This window comes from Salvelinus sp. IW2-2015, linkage group LG2 (assembly GCF_002910315.2).
Source record: "Salvelinus sp. IW2-2015 linkage group LG2, ASM291031v2, whole genome shotgun sequence".
NCBI lineage: Eukaryota > Metazoa > Chordata > Actinopteri > Salmoniformes > Salmonidae > Salvelinus > Salvelinus sp. IW2-2015.
In genome coordinates, this window is record NC_036839.1 from 34,234,918 (window position 1) to 34,252,138 (window position 17,221).

Genomic DNA, 17,221 nt, shown 5'->3' on the forward strand with positions numbered 1-17,221 from the left:
GGACATCAAGACTTTTAGAGATACTTTTGTAACCCTTTCCAGCTTTATGCAAGTCTTCTGAGATCCTTTGTTCGAATCATGGTTCTTGTACATACATTAAAATAGACATTTAAACAGAGAAATTAGAAAAATAGCGTGTCAAATGTTTTAAAACAATTGTAGTCTTTAGTGAATAACATAAAATCCCACTTTTGCATGTGCAATAGGTTACCTAAAGTATTAACATTTGAATATGACCTTATGGTGAGAGCGAGAATGACAGACGTAATGACGAAGTGAGACGATTGGATGATTAGATGCATTCTTTAATTTAAGTTCTCTCTACACATACACTGTAATTAGTTCTGCTAACAATTTGTGCTCCCCCTCAGTAAATAGGAACTGCCATAGTCTGGTATTTCTGCCATTTTAGATACCCTGTAGGAAGCAGGTGTTACATAGTCATATGGCCAATTATGTATTCTGTAAATATAATTACAAAACAAATGTACTTGCTCTTCAGTGACGTTCTGTCACTCTTATGTTAGAAACCATATTCGCGGAAACCTAGTTGCACACTACTAATTCTAACCTGTTTCTTGAACACCAGTGTTATTTTAGGACACGAATGACTGTGTAATCTTAAGGACAATGTCTCCATCACAGGTCCCCGTGGGTACAATAAGGGTATATCATTAATAACATAACTTGTGGTGGTTTAAATGTTCAGATTGGGCGTGGCAAATAAAAGTTACTAATGATATTAACGTTGCGTTATTTATATTATACTTCACGTAAACTTTTCATGTTGACAGTGGCAAGGCAAAACTTGATATGCATTGAAATGTAGAATTTTCACCCTTGTGAAGTAAGATGTATGTTTAAAAGTATTGACTCTTAAGCAACAATTGTATTGTTCAAGTAAATATGGTGTAAACAGTACTGAAGGGGCAATGCAAGCAGGTTGTAATGAATACTCAGGGAGAAAAAGGTGTAGATTCACGTGCAGAGCGCGGCAGTTGTTTATTTCGCCTTCGCAGAAGACAGGAATCGTGGTCACAAGCAGGCAAAGGTCATACACAGGTAGGAAAACTAGCAGGTGAATCAAAACTAGGGCTGAAGGCCTTGATTCTCACAAACGAGCTAGGAAAAGGCTTAGTAGAGTCAAAACGAACAATACCTCACAAAGGCACAAACAGAATGAACTGAACTAAATAAGGAGCTGATGAGACCAGGTGAGTAACTAACACAGGTGAAATCAATGAACAAAAATGAAAGACAGGGCTACGTTCAAGAACACAACGAAACAGAACACAAGGTTGATTAAGAAAATAAATACAGAACCTTACACAGGTGGGCTTCCTTCGTCTTTGGGGATACACTGAGGGTGGAGTTTAAGTCCCTGGCTGGGCCGGGGTGAAGCTAAAGATGGTGAATAAATGAAGATTTACACTCAGTCCATTTACCATTGTCTACTTAATGGGGTGGCTCTCCCATAGATGCGATCAAAGCTGAGTCTGGTTTACTTAGTTCATTGACCTTCATTGAAACAGAAAAAAATGAGGGAGTGGGATGTCTCGCTTCCTCTTCCGGTGAAGCTTTTGTTGCGGTGGGGTCCAGCTGACCTAGAGGTTATGCTGTGGGGTCCAGCTGAGGCCACTATGAAGAAGATGGCAGATCACCTGGCACTTAGGGTGGAGACCGGGGAGATGAATGGGAGGGAGAGGGTAAGTAGAGTGCTGTCAATATAAGGTCAATTCAAATGTGACTATGTGTGTGTCTGCCTGACAGTCAGTCAGTCAGTTGCTACTGGAAGCATAGTCTACCTCGGTCAGTAGAGCTTTGCATGGTGATGAACTTGGCTCCTACTTCGACTGGATGACTTCTTCCTGACCCCAGCGATGGCCATGAGGGGTGAAGGACAGCAGGGGGATCTGATAGGTGCTCACCTCTAATGCAATCAAAGTGTTAAATGCATAATAAAGCATTTCTAACGGTGATTGGATATCAACTTACTTTAATCAACTGTTATAGATGAACTTCATGATGATGTGCTCCTACATGTGCGCCAGTAAATTTGCCCTCCAGTGTCCACCATAACTCTTCCAGCCACAACTCCTAGAAAGGCTGGCATACACACATACTGACTATCAGGCAGTGAGACAGGCTGTTGCTGAGGTGAGTGAGTGTTGGAGGGAGGGGGAAGAGCTGGAGATGTGTTGAGCACTGTCATTGATGTTGAGAGAGCACTGCAGTTGAGTTTACTAGAGCCAACACAGGCAGGGAGAGAAACAGAGAAATAATCATTCAAATGTTTCAGAAAGAGGGAGTGAGGATCAAATGATGTGCTTTCTCTCTGGGTAGGCTATATAGCTAGGTTGTCCCGTTGTCCAGGGGACGATAAAAAAAACTATTCTGGCCCAGTTCAAACTGACTGCGACAGTCCTGGGGAGAAAGATCCAATATTCATACAACTAGGCCTACTCTACATAAAACATACAAATAAAAAGCACAGGCAAAGCAAATGAGGCTGATGCAACAGATCAGGGCCCAGATTCACAAAACACTTCAAATTCATAAGATAGTAAGTGCAATTCCTCAACAATATCATAAGATTTATTGATTTTCTTACGAACTTCTCAAATATCTTCTTACTAATATGATGTTGGTTGCTAGGCAACCATTTTAGCTAGCTATCTAGCTAGCAATGGCAATCATTTTAGCATATTTCTTCCTGAGATTACAGTTCTAAAACATGTTCTTGGGTTTAAAATAATCAATACTGAAACATTCAGATGAAGTTTGTGAGTGAATTAAACGTGTTCAATTGCTTTCATTAGCTTTTTCTCTCACTGCCCTGAGTTTAAGACAAGGGTTTAGCTATCTTGGAATTAAGAACATTTCCAATAACTTTATTTTCAAGAATCTAATATCTTCTTATCTTTATGCTTAAGGAGAAACATAAGAAATAGCGCAAGAAAATGAACAATAACCTTTGAGGAATAGCAACTTTGCTTAACTTTCATCTTAAGTCTATAGTTAAGGAAAAAATGCCAGTTAAGAAGAAATGTATTCTTAAGAAGGTTTTATGAATCTGGACCCAGAACTTTTAGCTTAAAATGTTGATAAACTATTATTTATCACACATTGTAAGCGCAACAGTGCTCACAGGCAGCAGGCTATGTGAAAATGTTCCAAAATGCAATTAGCTGTAACATACTGTTCTAAAACTCTAAAATGTGAGCGGTTTCATGTGACCAAGATGAAAATATCCTTTAGAAATCTGCTTTTGCCACACCCCCTAACTGGCTGTGCGCGTGCGCCATCACGCATCAATTTATTTTGTCCCCCCACACCAAACGCGATCACGACACACAGGTTAAAATATCAAAACAAACTCTGAACCAATTATATTACTTTGGGAACAGGTCGAAAAGCATTAAACATTTATGGCAATTTAGCTAGTTAGCTTGCTAGCTAATTTGTCCTATTTAGCTAGCTTGCTGTTGCTAGCTAATTTGTCCTGGGATATAAACATTGAGTTGTTATTTTACCTGAAATGCACAAGGTCCTCTACTCCGCCAATTAACCCACATAAAACTGTCAACCAAATCGTTTCTAGTCATCTCTCTTCCTTCCAGGCTTTTTCTTCTCTTGACTTTCGACCTGTCCCCAAATTAATGTCATTGGTTCAGAGTTTGCTTTGCTATTTTAACCTGCGTGTCATGATCGCGTTTGGTGTAGGGGGACAAAATTAATTTATGCACGATGGCGCACGCGCACAGCCGGTTTGGGTTCGGTGTGAGTCTGAACTCGTTTTGTTTCAGAATTCGCAGTTGTCTTGGACGCACCAAAAGTAGTATGAGTCGGCCGTGGCATACTGAATACTTTTTACTGAACAGTACGTGCGAACACTGCACCAAATCCCCTAGTTTCAGACTCCTAATTATCCTTACACCTCTRAAGACTAGCCACTTCCATGCCAGTCGGAAGAGTTTAATTAAGTGTTTTATCTCTGATCCCTCAAACGCTTGTTTCTCCACCGACTGTTGGATAAGGGGAACCTTTGGGTGTTAACATGGGTGCTAATTCTGTGACCAACGAAAGGCCAAGTGCTTACTACATAAACATCCTTTTATTTGTCAAAAAGAAGYACAATTGTTCAAAACGTCTAATTATAAAATACATCTCTAATGAAAAAAAAGAGCGTACAAGATAAGCCAAGACATGTTTTTTTTTAAATATCCCAAACCCCCTTCCAAAAAGAAGTAATGACATAAGTTACATTAAATAGGCTACCCCCCAAAATACAATTGCACTGTGTTGCCCACCCATGCCACCAAAAAAGAATGTTCAAAAGTCAAACAAATGATAAAATACAACATCTAAATGGAAAAAAATAAGAATAAATATAAGAATAATGTACAACATAAGACACAAATAAAACATATTGCCAAACCCCCTTCCAAAAAATAAGTAATGAAATAAACAAAAATTGCAGGTCTCCTCAACAGTCGAATAGACATTTATAAAACAAATACACTATCAAGACATTTATCAAAACAATAATAAAGAGTAGTACAAAGAAGAGGGTAATTGTGTGTGTGGTGGGTGAGTGAGTGGGAGTCGGTGCAAAAAGAGTCTTGAGAAGCAGGTGTGAAGAGTCAGTGAAAATAGTCTAAGGTCTAGGTGACTGTCCGTGGTGTATTGCAGATATTCTGGGTAGGGCTGTGGTGGAAGTGGACGGTTAACTCGGTATTTGTTCTGACAGCGCTTTTTCTCCACATAAACGTACTTGGCACTTATGTTATTCTGCCCAGTAAGCAACACTGGAATCGCAAAGCTAAGAAAGCACACACTAAAATCTGTGGAACAAGTCTCAACTTTTCAAAAGTCAGTACTGTATTGAAATTGTATGGATTGGTTTACATTTATAAAATAATATGTCTCTGGAGACGCCTTCGCTTTTTTTATGTCCCGTTCCTTTGCTCTCTCTGTCTGGGGAGTCTGACGACTTATGCCTCTCTCTCAGTCCAATACCGATTTGCAGTTGAATCTGGGGAGTCAGTGTGGTGTATTAGTAATGGTTATATGCATCAGAATCCACACGGGTGGAACACTATATCGGTCATTCTATAGAATCTCTGCCGCACATATTATTTATTGACTATTGGCTGTAAGAATAGATTTAATGTCGCTATCATGTCTAAGCACAAGGCAAATTCTCTCAAACCCAGGATTTGGCCCATGAAAGTGTGGCCACTGCCATAGACTTTTGGGAAAGACCGCGTACTATAAACTCAGAGCTAAGTTCTATGATAAATTCACTCATCAATGGAGAGTTCAACGGCAAGACACAGCCACTTTTCCGGAGGAATTGCCATTGCAGCAAGAACAGACCCAGGAGTTATTTTGGCAGGATGAACATGGTATCTGTGTATTTAATATTACAGAGTCACGTGTCTCTTTAAAAGCATTCATAATCTCGTCCCCCAGTAGCCTATTCTCCAACTACAAGTGTAATAGGGATATATTATAACAATTTAGAAAGTTTGACATTTTATTGCTGTGCTTTTCAGTCCCGTTTATTTTCAATGTCATTCAAAAACTTTTTTGTTAGTGTGATGTTTTTAACTTTCATGTTGCCTACTTGGGATTTCACCACCATCTATTTATATGTTCAACAACACAGATCCAGGTCAAGCTGCAACAAATGCTTACAGACATTTCCCTGGAAATGGGGTGAAAAAGCAGATTACTCCATCATGCACTGGACGGACAACGTCAGAATGAAGTTAACAAAATGCAAGGGAGTATGTGGACACAGGTGAAGACAGAGAGAATAAACAGAGACAAACTGAGGCCAGATTCTCTAAGCTATTTAAATAGCCATATTTCATGCCCATAGGCATGGCTTTAGTGGGCCCTGTGCACAATCTTTAACTGGGACAGAAAAACACCTTTCTACCATCTGGAAGACTATCGGTGCGGTGGATGATGGAATATGCAGCTTAAAGTTGATGCACTGAAAGCATGTACAGACATAGTCCAACTACCCACTAAAATCTCATCATGTTTTTCTAATTTCAATGCACAAGAATGGGACAATTTGATATGCGTTTACTCCTTATTCACTCTTAAGGGACTATGATGATTGCTGGACACATTTTGTCAAAACCTGTAACATCTTATGTACAAGATGTATCACAATGGAGCTAGTTGGAGAGGCTCATCGCCATTCGCAACAATTCTGTGAGAGGCTTGCAATGTTCTATGGTAAACAGTATTGCACACCAAATATGCATATCCATAGCCACTTGAAGAAATGTGTTTTGAACTATGGTCCAGTATATGGTTTCTGGTGCTTTCCATTTGAGCGAGAAAATGGTTTCATAGGTAAACGGAAGACCAACAATCACAGCATCTCAGTTCAGCTAATAAAAAAGGTTTTAACTGCCCAAGAGGTTGAGAGCATGCTGGCCAGGCGGTCATGAGAGATGACATACATGTACAGTTGAAGTCGGAAGTTTACATACACCTTACCAAATGTATTTGGCTCTCAGTTTCACAATTCCTGACATTTAATCCTAGTTAAAATTCACTGTCTTAGGTCAGTTAGGATCACCACTTTATTTTAAGAATGTGAAAATGTCAGAATGATAGTAGTCAGAATGATAGTAGAGAGATTGATTTATGTCAGCTTTTATTTCTTTCATCACATTCCCAGTGGTTCAGAAGTTTACACACAATATTAATATTTGGTAGCATTGCCTTTAAATTGTTTAACTTGGGTCAAACGTTTCGGGTAGCCTTCCACAAGCTTACCACAATAAATTGGGTGAATTTTGGCCCATTCCTCCTGACAGAGCTGGTGTAACTGAATCAGGTTTGTAGGCCTCCTTGCTCGCACACACTTTTTCAGTTCTGCCCACACATTTTCTATAGGATTGAGGTCAGGGCTTTGTGATGGCCACTCCAAAACCTTGACTTTGTTGTCCTTAAGCCATTTTGCCACAACTTTGGAAGTATGCTTGGGGTCATTGTCCATTTGGAAGACCAATTTGCGACCAAGCTTTAACTTCCTGACTGATGTCTTGAGATGTTGCATCAATATATCCACATCATTTCCCTCCCTCGTGATGCCATCTATGTTGTGCAGTGCACCAGTCCCTCCTGCAGCAAAGCACCCCCACAACATGATGCTGCCACCCCCGTGCTTCACGGTTGGGATGGTGTTCTTCGGCTTGCAAGCGTGCCCCTTTTTCCTCCAAACATAACAATGGTCATTATGGCCAAACAGTTATATTTTTGTTTCATCAGACCAGAGGACATTTCTCCAAAAAGTACAATCTTTGTACCCATGTGCAGTTGCCAAGTTTTTTATGGCGGTTTTAGAGCAATGGCTTCTTCCTTGCTGAGTGACCTTTCAGGTTATGTCGATGTAGGACTCGTTTTACTGTGGATATAGATACTTTTGTACCCGTTTCCTCCAGTATCTTCACAAGGTCCTTTGCTGTTGTTCTGGGATTGATTTGCACTTTTCGCACCAAAGTACGTTCATATCTTGGAGACAGAACGCGTCTCCTTCCTGAGCGGTATGACGGCTGCGTGGTCCCATGGTGTTTATACTTGCGTACTATTGTTTGTAAAGATGAACGTGGTACCTTCAGGCGTTTGGAAATTGCTCCCAAGGGTGAACCAGACTTGTGGTCTACAATTGTTTTTCCTGAGGTCTTGGCTGATTTCTTTTGATTTTCCCATGATGTCAAGCAAAGAGGCAGCGAGTTTGAAGGTAGGCCTTGAAATCCAGCCACAGGCACACCTCCAATTGATCAAATGTCAATTAGCCTATCAGAAGCTTCTAAAGCCATGACATCATTTTCGGGAATTTTCCAAGCTGTTTAAAGGCACAGTCAACTTAATGTATGTAAACTTCTGACCCACTGGAATTGTGATACAGTGAATTATAAGTGAAATAATCTGACTGTAAACAATTGTTAGAACAATTACTTGTGTCATGCACAAAGTAGATGTCCTAACAGACTTGCCAAAACTAGTTTGTTAACAAGAAATTTGTGGAGTGGTTGAAAAACAAGTTTTAATGACTCCAACCTAAGTGTATGTAAACTTCCGACTTCAACTGTAGGTCCTGATGCTACCAAGTACTTACATGCCATTGATTAGAGTGAGAATATGGATTTGACCAGTGTTGAATTTGCAGTGAGCTCAGACATCATTTGCTTGCCCCCTAAACAGATGTTATTCATAGCAAGTGAAGAAAGGAATGACCTGTATAGTGTCTTCTGTAACGGCTTTCTTCTGTGGACGAAGGAGAGGACCAAAGCGCAGCGTGGTAATTGTCCATAATGTTTAATTAAAGACAATAAACGTGAACACTACAAAATACAAAACAACAAATGTGAAAAACCGAAACAGTTCTGTCTGGTGCAGACACACGAAGACTGAAGACAACCACCCATAAAACCCAACACAAAACAGGCTACCTAAATATGGTTCCCAATCAGAGACAATGACTAACACCTGCCTCTGATTGAGAACCATATCAGGCCAAACATAGAAACGGGAAAACTAGACACACAACATAGAATGCCCACTCAGCTCACGTCCTGACCAACACTAAAACAAAGAAAACACAAAAGAACTATGGTCAGAACGTGACAGTCTTCACATTAATGTATCCAGACAAGGATCTCACCATTGTTCAGCTGACAGAACATGATAAGGTAGACATGCTGGGAGAGGTTATAAGCACTGATCAAAGGAGAAGTTTTTTTTCATCATGTGTACTTGCACAGTGATTCACCACTGGCGGGCCTACTACGCATTCAACCAGATGTAAAGCTAACACCAGGCATAGTAACACAGTTGTTCTCTTGTGATGTGCTTGTTGGTCCACATGGAACACACACATTTCTCATGTCATAGCTCGTGTAAATTGTTTCCTGAAACATCCAAATCAATATAATTTCAAACCCCCTGTTGAGGGTTAGGGCAAGGCATTGAAATCTGTATAAGGCACAGTTTATTCCAGTTCAGATAATTATGAAGCGCTATGCATATTACCGGTATAAAGTGCCGTTTGCCAGGACTACAGAGACAGTAACTGTAGTAGTACCAGTTTCAGGCAGGGTGCTTTTTAGGCATTAGGCTACTTGGAGGTGAAACTATGAGAAATCAAGGGCCGTAGCATTGGGAATTTGAGAGCAAAGCTACGGTTTATTTCTTAAATTGTAGCGGTTATAAACGTTGGATTTCACAATGTTTTAATATCTGCTTTTTATATGAAACTGTAGTGGAGCAGGTCAAGACTTTCAAGTTCCTTGGTGTCCACATCACCAACAAACTATCATGGTCCAAACATACCAAGACAGTCATGAAGAGGGCACGACAAAACCTTTTCCCCCTCAGGAGACTGAAAAGATTTGGTATGGGCCCCCAGATCCTCAAAAGGTTCTACAGCTGCACCATCGAGATCATCCTGACCGGTTGCATCACTGCCTGGTATAGCAACTGCTCGGCATCTGACCTTAAGGCGCTACAGAGAGTAGTGCGAACGGCCCAGTACATCACTGGGGCCAAGCTTCCTGATATCCAGGACCTAAATAATAGGCGGTGTCAGAGGAAAGCCCATAAAATTGTCAGAGACTTCAGTCACCCAAGTTATAGACTGTTTTCTCTGTTACTGCACGGTAAGCGGTACCGGAGCACCAAGTCTAGGACCAAAAGGCTCCTCAACAGCTTCTACCCCCAAGCCATTAGACTGCTGAACAATTAATACAAATGGCCACTGGAAAATTTACATTGACCCCCCCCCCCCTGTACACTGCTGCTGCTCGCTGTTTGTTTGTTACCTATGCATAGTCACTTTGCCCCCACCTACATGTACAGATTACCTCAACTAGCCTGTACCCCTTCCACACTGCCTCGGTACTGGTGCCCTGTATATAGCCTCATCACTGTTATTCTTTTTGTGTTACTTTTTATTTTAGCCTACTTGAACTGCACTGTTGGTTAAGGGCTTGTAAGCATTTCACAGTAAAGTCTACATTTGTTGTATTCGGCGCATGTGGCAAATAAAGTTTGATTTGGTTGATTTGTGATACTGTGAAACTGCATGAGAGGTTAAAATCCCTTTGTCAACCAGCCTTTTTAGCTTGGTCTTAAATCAATGACACCTTTGTGTTTTATATTCTTTGATAACATTTAATATTTTTATTACTCTGCTTGTATATTCATTGTATTGTTTTAAGTGTGTTGCTTTTTAAATGCACTTCAAATAATGTTTGAATTGAAGTTTGATATTGGATCTTTAATTGATGATTGTATGAATGTAGACTCCATTGACTTTATAGTCTATCATTCTTAGTAAGACGTTTAAAAAATGTATTAACTAGTTATAGGCCTACTAAATAAATGTTCGGAGTACATTGCCTGCTGAGCTGGGGTTTGATATGATTACAATAGACAAGGTGTTAGGGGCTATTAGCGTATGTAAAGATCAATGACCTCCCAGAGCTGACTAATCAAGACCGGTCAAGCTCTGTTTTTATTCTGACTTCTCTACGGAGCTTCTACTTCTTATCATTAAARATATTCTGACATACATGTACAAACTCCGAAACAGGACATTTTACACAGTGTAAATAGTACGTAGTACGATTAATACATAGTATGCAGTTTAAGTAAGTAGTAGGCAAGCCATATTTCGGCCACTGTGTGTGAGTGTGCATATACTGATGATTTGGCGTAGCCTATAACTTTCACTTTTGATAAAGACCCAAAGAAAGCAATCGCATTACGGATACTTCTGCACTGAAGATTGATAGTACATTTAACCACCCAGATAGGCAAGCACACCACAAGGGAAAGTCACACAAAAAAACAATGGTGCTTGCCGATAAAAAAAATGGATTGTACCTGTTGAAGCTACTTGAAAGAATGATCATGAGCTTCAGAACTTGGTTTCAGCACATACTGTACTGTGTGTACAGACAGACAGGCTAGGTTGGGGAGTTTGTAATCTGATTACATAATATATATATATTTTTATTGTAATCAGTTACGTTACCAGCTAAAATATTGTAATCAGATTACAGATACTTTTGAAAAAGAAGACGATTACTTTTTGCGAAAAAATACATTGACACTCATGTTCTCAATTACATTGAATTCAACATTGGAAAAAAGGCACAAGTTTAAGTTGGTTCCAACTGAGCGAGTCTGACCATGTATAAACAAGTTTATTAGTCAACATATATTTTCATATTTGCGCTTTTTATATAGTTTCAGATTAAAAGTATCAGAACAACACTCTGGTGGCTGGCATTTCTCTCAAGCAGACATTCACAGCAACAACATTTGACTCATTCCACCACTCACCAGACAACGGCAGGTAGCCTAGTGGTTAGAGCGTTGGACTAGAAACCGAAAGGTTACAAGCTGACAAGGTCAAAATCTGTCATTCTGCCCCTGCTGTTCCTAGGCCATAATTGAAAATAAGAATTTGCTCATAACTGACTTGCCTAGTTAAATAAAGGTAAAAAAACTGCTAGAAAAGAAGATTGAAATGGTATGATTGTGAAACAAAGGAAATGGTCAATGTGATATTATTACTTAGCAATGTGTATTTAGAAAGTAGTCAAAAGTGTAGTATTTGATCCCATATTCCTAGCACGCAATGACTCAAGCGTGTGACTCTAGAAACTTGTTGGATGCATTTGCAGTTGGTTTTGGTTGTGTTTAATTTATTTTGGCACAGAATTATCTGAATGGTAAACAGCGGCAGACCGGGACCGTAAATTGGACATGGCATTTCTAACACACCGGCCCATTTTTTTCAAAACTTGAGACCCCCCTGCCGGTCCATTTTTTTTCTTTAGGCCCCTGGTATTAGCCAGATAATTAATTATCATTTTGCGCAAGAAAAATAAGTTAGATAGGCCCACTGGGCTAAAAATGGACCAGCCCATCTGGCATTTGCTCTTATAAGGTAGAGATACAGGCATGTGATATATTCACCACAACAAAGTTGTATTTTTCAAAAAGGAACATGSATAACTTATATACAGCAAGCATTAAGATATTCTTAACAACATATGCTCACCTTGCATGCATGATTTCAACTCAGTTTTGAACTGTTTTAAACGTAGCCCGAACACAAAACGGCCTTTTTGCTCAGAGTGGAAAATGAAGATCTGACCCAAATTTAACAGAGTAGGCCCATGCACTGCAGGGCTACAGTGTCATGAAAACCTCTGTGTGGGAAGGAAGCGGTGTGTTTCTCAGAAACAGTTTTAGGGTTAGGAGTCATGTACATGTCAGAATGAAAACACCTGCACAAAACATCCTCCCTTGCTAATCTGGCCCTGGAAATAATGTGACAGTTCAAGTCAAAGAGTTTGTCATGAAGAGCCTCGAGTCACCAACATCTTCTTTTGTTTATTTCAATATGTTGTATATAAATAATTGATGTTCTCACAAGCAGTGTCTATCATTTTCACTGATACTGGGGTAATGTGTAAAACGCACTGCATGCAATGTGGGAAAAAGCTTAGTAATGACTGTACTCTTAAAAAAAAGGTGCTATCTAGAACCTAAAAGGGTTCTTCAGCTGTCCCTATAGGAGAACCCTTTGAAGAACCGTTTTTGGGTCCATACAGGACCCTTTCCACAGAGGGTTCTCCCTGGAACCAAAAAGGGGGCCAGCTGAAGATCCCTTTTGGAATCCTTTATTTTAAGAGTGTATATTGATTTCTAGAATAGGCTCTAAGGGAAATGTTTTAGTCTTCAACTCCATGTCAGTCATTATGAGGCCGCGAGTATTAGCCAGATAATTATTATTTTGCACAAAAATCCCAAGTTAGACAGGCCCAATGGGCTAAAAATGGATCAGCCCATCTGGCATTTGCCTGAAATGCCAGATGGCCAGTCTGGTAAATAATGTATTGTGTCAATTTGGAGTCACTTTTATTATAAATATATGAATGTGAATGTGAATGTGGTGCCATCATGATTACGGATAATCATGAATGAATGAGTGATTAAGTTAGAGGCATAAATATCCTACCCCCCCAAAAATGCCAACCTCAACTGTCATTTGTAATGGTGAGAGGTTAGCATTTAGGTTGGGGTGGGGGGGGGGGGGGGATGATCTTTGTGCCTAGGACTGTTATGGTGACCATTTTACTGCCACAGTCACCAGCAAGTCATGACCGCAGTCAAATTCTACTTGACCGTTTAGTCGCGATAACTAGACTTCTCCAAGTTCTGATTCTGCTGATGGTCATTAGTAGTCTACCAAACCTGCTAACTGCCTGGTACTCAGCACTCTATTGTCCCTCTAAATCACTCCGACATCAATGCAAATGAAATCGAAAATCAAATCAAACACTTCACTGAGAGCCCAAGAGCTCATGTTGCGCAACAGGGGTATAGCCTACCTGGCTGGCATGAAAATAAACCGCAGGAAAAGCATCCTCCATTCGCTTTTTAAGTGCAACGTATATTTTTTCACCACTGCCCCTGATCGGAGACAGGTGATTGATAATGGTCCATTCTAAATCAAAACCAATTTCACACATATGTTATTTAGTATATGCAGGGCGGGCCTTGGGGGTCCTGGCCCGCCCTATCGTACCTCCTTGCCCGTCCAAATACATTTTTGAAATATTAATAATTTATTTGGCCGAGACGCGCACCGACAGAAAGATGCATCAATCTCAGTTAAAGCACCCGAGCGAGCGAAACAGCGCCTCTCTGTCTCAGTATTTGTAGACCATTTATCTGAAGCTGGCTGGACCAAAAGAGTATGGCATGTCATACTATTTATGTCCAGACAGCATCAGATACATGGGCTACATATAGGAGAGGCGCTGTTTCGCTCGCTCGGGTGCTTTCTCTTGTAATATAGTTTCATCAGAGAAGAAGAGGCGAAGCGAGAAGGCTCACTATCGCCAAAATCTGTCCATTATAAGCCCAATGAGTTTCTATTGGAATAATATTCAGACCTAAAATTGTCGCAGCCTGCGTTCCCGCCTTTGGGACAGACTCCCATTGTTAGGGCGAAGGCATCTCGTCATTAAATTGCCCACTGATATCTGGTTTCAACTTCTTACGAATTGTTAAGGAATGCCTGCATTCCAAACACTTAAGACACACCCTCTCCACTAAACCCTCACATTTAGTGGACTCCTCTGGTGAAGTATCATGACCACTGACGAGTTGAAGAATGAATGAATTTGAAATGGACGCTCTTACCCGAAAATGTGTCATTCATTCTTCATGGAACAACTGGTAGCTGTCGCGTGTGTTTTATATGTGCTACAGTCAATTATGATTGCATTTCATGGCTTGGCTAGAAGACAATGAATCCGCAGACATCGAATGTTAGCCATCCGACTATATCAGGTAAATCGAAATGTACAAAGTATAAGAGTGATGTAAGGGAAAGTTGTATGTGCAAGCTAACGTTTCTTAAAGTTAACCAAACAAAAGCATAATATATTTTATGATAAGTGTTTGAGCCGTCATGTAGCACACTTTCTGGGGATTTCCAGGACCCGGAGTTAACATAATTGTACTCTCGCAAACTCGATCAAAAACCAGGGCTGAGGTGCTTACGTTGCCGACTTCCCTTGCTTGGCTAATCATTTGGACAGACGACAAAAAATGGCCGCGGGGATTCCCCCAAGTGCATAAAGCGAGGGTAAGTGGAGGAGGGTGTCTTATGAGTTTGAAACGCAGTGAACTGCGAGGATGCTGGTGGATTGCCATAAAGTAAATTGATGTTCCTGTCTAAATAAAATATTTCAGAATACATGACCAGGGAGTATGACTTGGCCGCAGAGGATCATTAGCTTCTTTTTATTTTGTTTAGGTCTCGCTGATTGAGTGGCAACTGTCAGTGAAAAGTGTCTAAAATATGTTTGAAGATAATGTGTCTCGAGTATAATTTGAAATGTTTGTAACGACCCAGGGTTTATAAACGCGGATATCAACTCTGTCGCTTGAGCATGCTTTTACAGCACAGTCGATAGCGCGCTGAACTTCGGGCTAGAAGGGCAAGGGTTCGAGACCTGCTCCTTGCAAGACGTTGAGGGGCTAGTGTTCTGCCATAGTTTAATTAGAACTTTTAGATATGTATAACTTTACTTCAGATTTGTATGATTAACCACAGGACAATGATTTAGAGAAACGAAAACGTTATTATTTAAATTAAGCTTCCACGAAAAATGTGCATATAAATATCGGTAGAAATGGCAGGATAAATTGTAAACTTCCCCAAACTTGAAACTCATGAGCCGCCTAAATGCGTGCAAGCGCGTGAACACATAGGACGTCTTGTGAAAGAAACGGGCCCACCTATGGAAATCAAATGCTCATCCAACTGATTCGTTCTGGCATCAGGTCTGAGTAGGCCTATATGCAATGACAAAATAAAAATTAAGAATAGTCTGATGGGTGACTATTTTTACGGAACCCAAACCGGCTGCGCGCGTGCGCTATCATGCATAATTTATTTTGTCCCCCTACACCAAAAGCGATCACGACACACATGTTAAAATATCAAAACAAACTCTGAACCAATTACATTAATTTGGGGACAGGTCGAAAAGCGTTAAACATGTATGGCAATTTAGCTAGTTAGCTTGCACTTGCTAGCTAATTTGTCCTGGGATATAAACATTGAGTGTTATTTTACCTGAAATGGACAAGGACCTCTACTCCGACAATTAATCCACACATAAAATGGCCAACCGAATCGTTTCTAGTCACCTCTCCTCCTTCCAGGCTTTTACCATCTTTGAATTTATATGGTGATTGGCATCTACACTTTTACCAGACAACCGGCAAAACATTTCGTCTTTCAATCACCCACGTGGGTATAACCAATAAGATGGCACGTGGGTACCTGCTTCTATAAACCAATGAGGACATAGAAAGGAGTTCTATTAGCCCTTGGCATCGCAGACGCTCGGTGGCGCGCGCAATAATTGAAGAACATGGTTTTCTACATTTATTTTGCGACGCTCGCGCACGCGACTTGTCCGGTCTGGTCAGCATGTAGCCTTTCACTTGTGAATGATGTATTATCACTGGTCAATAATGCCCAGCCTGTGCAGTAAGGCAAGAAACAGCGCATGCCTTTGTTTTGCAACTTTTAAAAATCATAGTCACACACCTCATGTAGCATAGAACATAGTTGTATATTTAAATAAGGTTTGTATCACAAATAAAGTGGCCAAATAACTTCTTAAAATTAAGCACATCCGCTTTACAACCGGGGTGTAAAGCCTTTTGAGAATGGTGTGTTCCCGCTAATTGATTGCATTTTGGAACATTCGTGCTAATAGCCTACTGCCTTGTGCACATTGCTGTGCTTATAATATGAAGAAATAGCCTAATAGTTTATCAACATTTTAAGCTAAGCGTGCTGATCTGTTGCAGTTTTTTGTTGTTGTTGATGCTAGTCTTGTATTAATTTGGGTTCTATCACATCCCACAACTGTTTGAGTGTGTTTGGAATATTTATTTCTCAACTATCCCAGAGTATATTAGGAATATTTATATCTGGCACAGGACACATTGACCAATAGAATATGTCAACTGTTGTACTATTCGGGATAGTAGATTGACATAGGTTAGTGTGTTTGCTGTTCGTTAGGCCTACTCATCTTGTTGGCTGAGGAAATGTACATGTGTGGAGTTCTTCAAACATCTTCAATATGAACCTTGGAATTCGATAAGGACTCGTGCAGTTGGGTCCCCGATGTGTCTTGTTCACTTGTAGCCTAAATCGGAGATGCCTGTGAAAAGGACCTGATCATGTGATGGGCATTGGCTAATAAGAATTGAGATATCTGAGAGAGCCATGTGAGTGAGAGGTGCTTTGGAGCATGGCAATTGGCAGCCAGGAGAAAGGAATTATTATATTCAGCCCAAGGGCAGAACAGTCACTTTGGCCACAAAAGGCATGGATTTTATTATGGCCACATAAGGGGGATGCCACTGGGTAAATTTGAGGCCTGGTGAGAATATTATCAAGTGCTTGTCAAATTGTGAATGAGAGACCTGCTTAAGAAACAAAGCAGAGCTCATGATCTTTCATGGGACTTTTTTCAAATCATCATTAGCGTCGCATCATGCAGCCAATGTTTATCACAACTAAAGTTGCATAAATAATTCTAAATTAAGTGTATAGGAGGACCTGTTTCTTTGCTAA

At 40.3% G+C, this 17,221-nt stretch overlaps 1 long non-coding RNA gene across 1 annotated transcript; it reads right to left on the minus strand.

Annotated features, from left to right (window-relative positions):
- Positions 1–886: 886 nt before the first annotated feature.
- LOC111978871 (uncharacterized) lies at positions 887–16,145 on the minus strand. Its single transcript, XR_002879246.2, has 4 exons — positions 15,701–16,145; positions 1,996–2,243; positions 1,806–1,930; positions 887–1,667 (listed from the first exon to the last, which is right to left on the minus strand). It is a non-coding gene; the product is annotated as an uncharacterized lncRNA (long non-coding RNA).
- Positions 16,146–17,221: the final 1,076 nt, after the last annotated feature.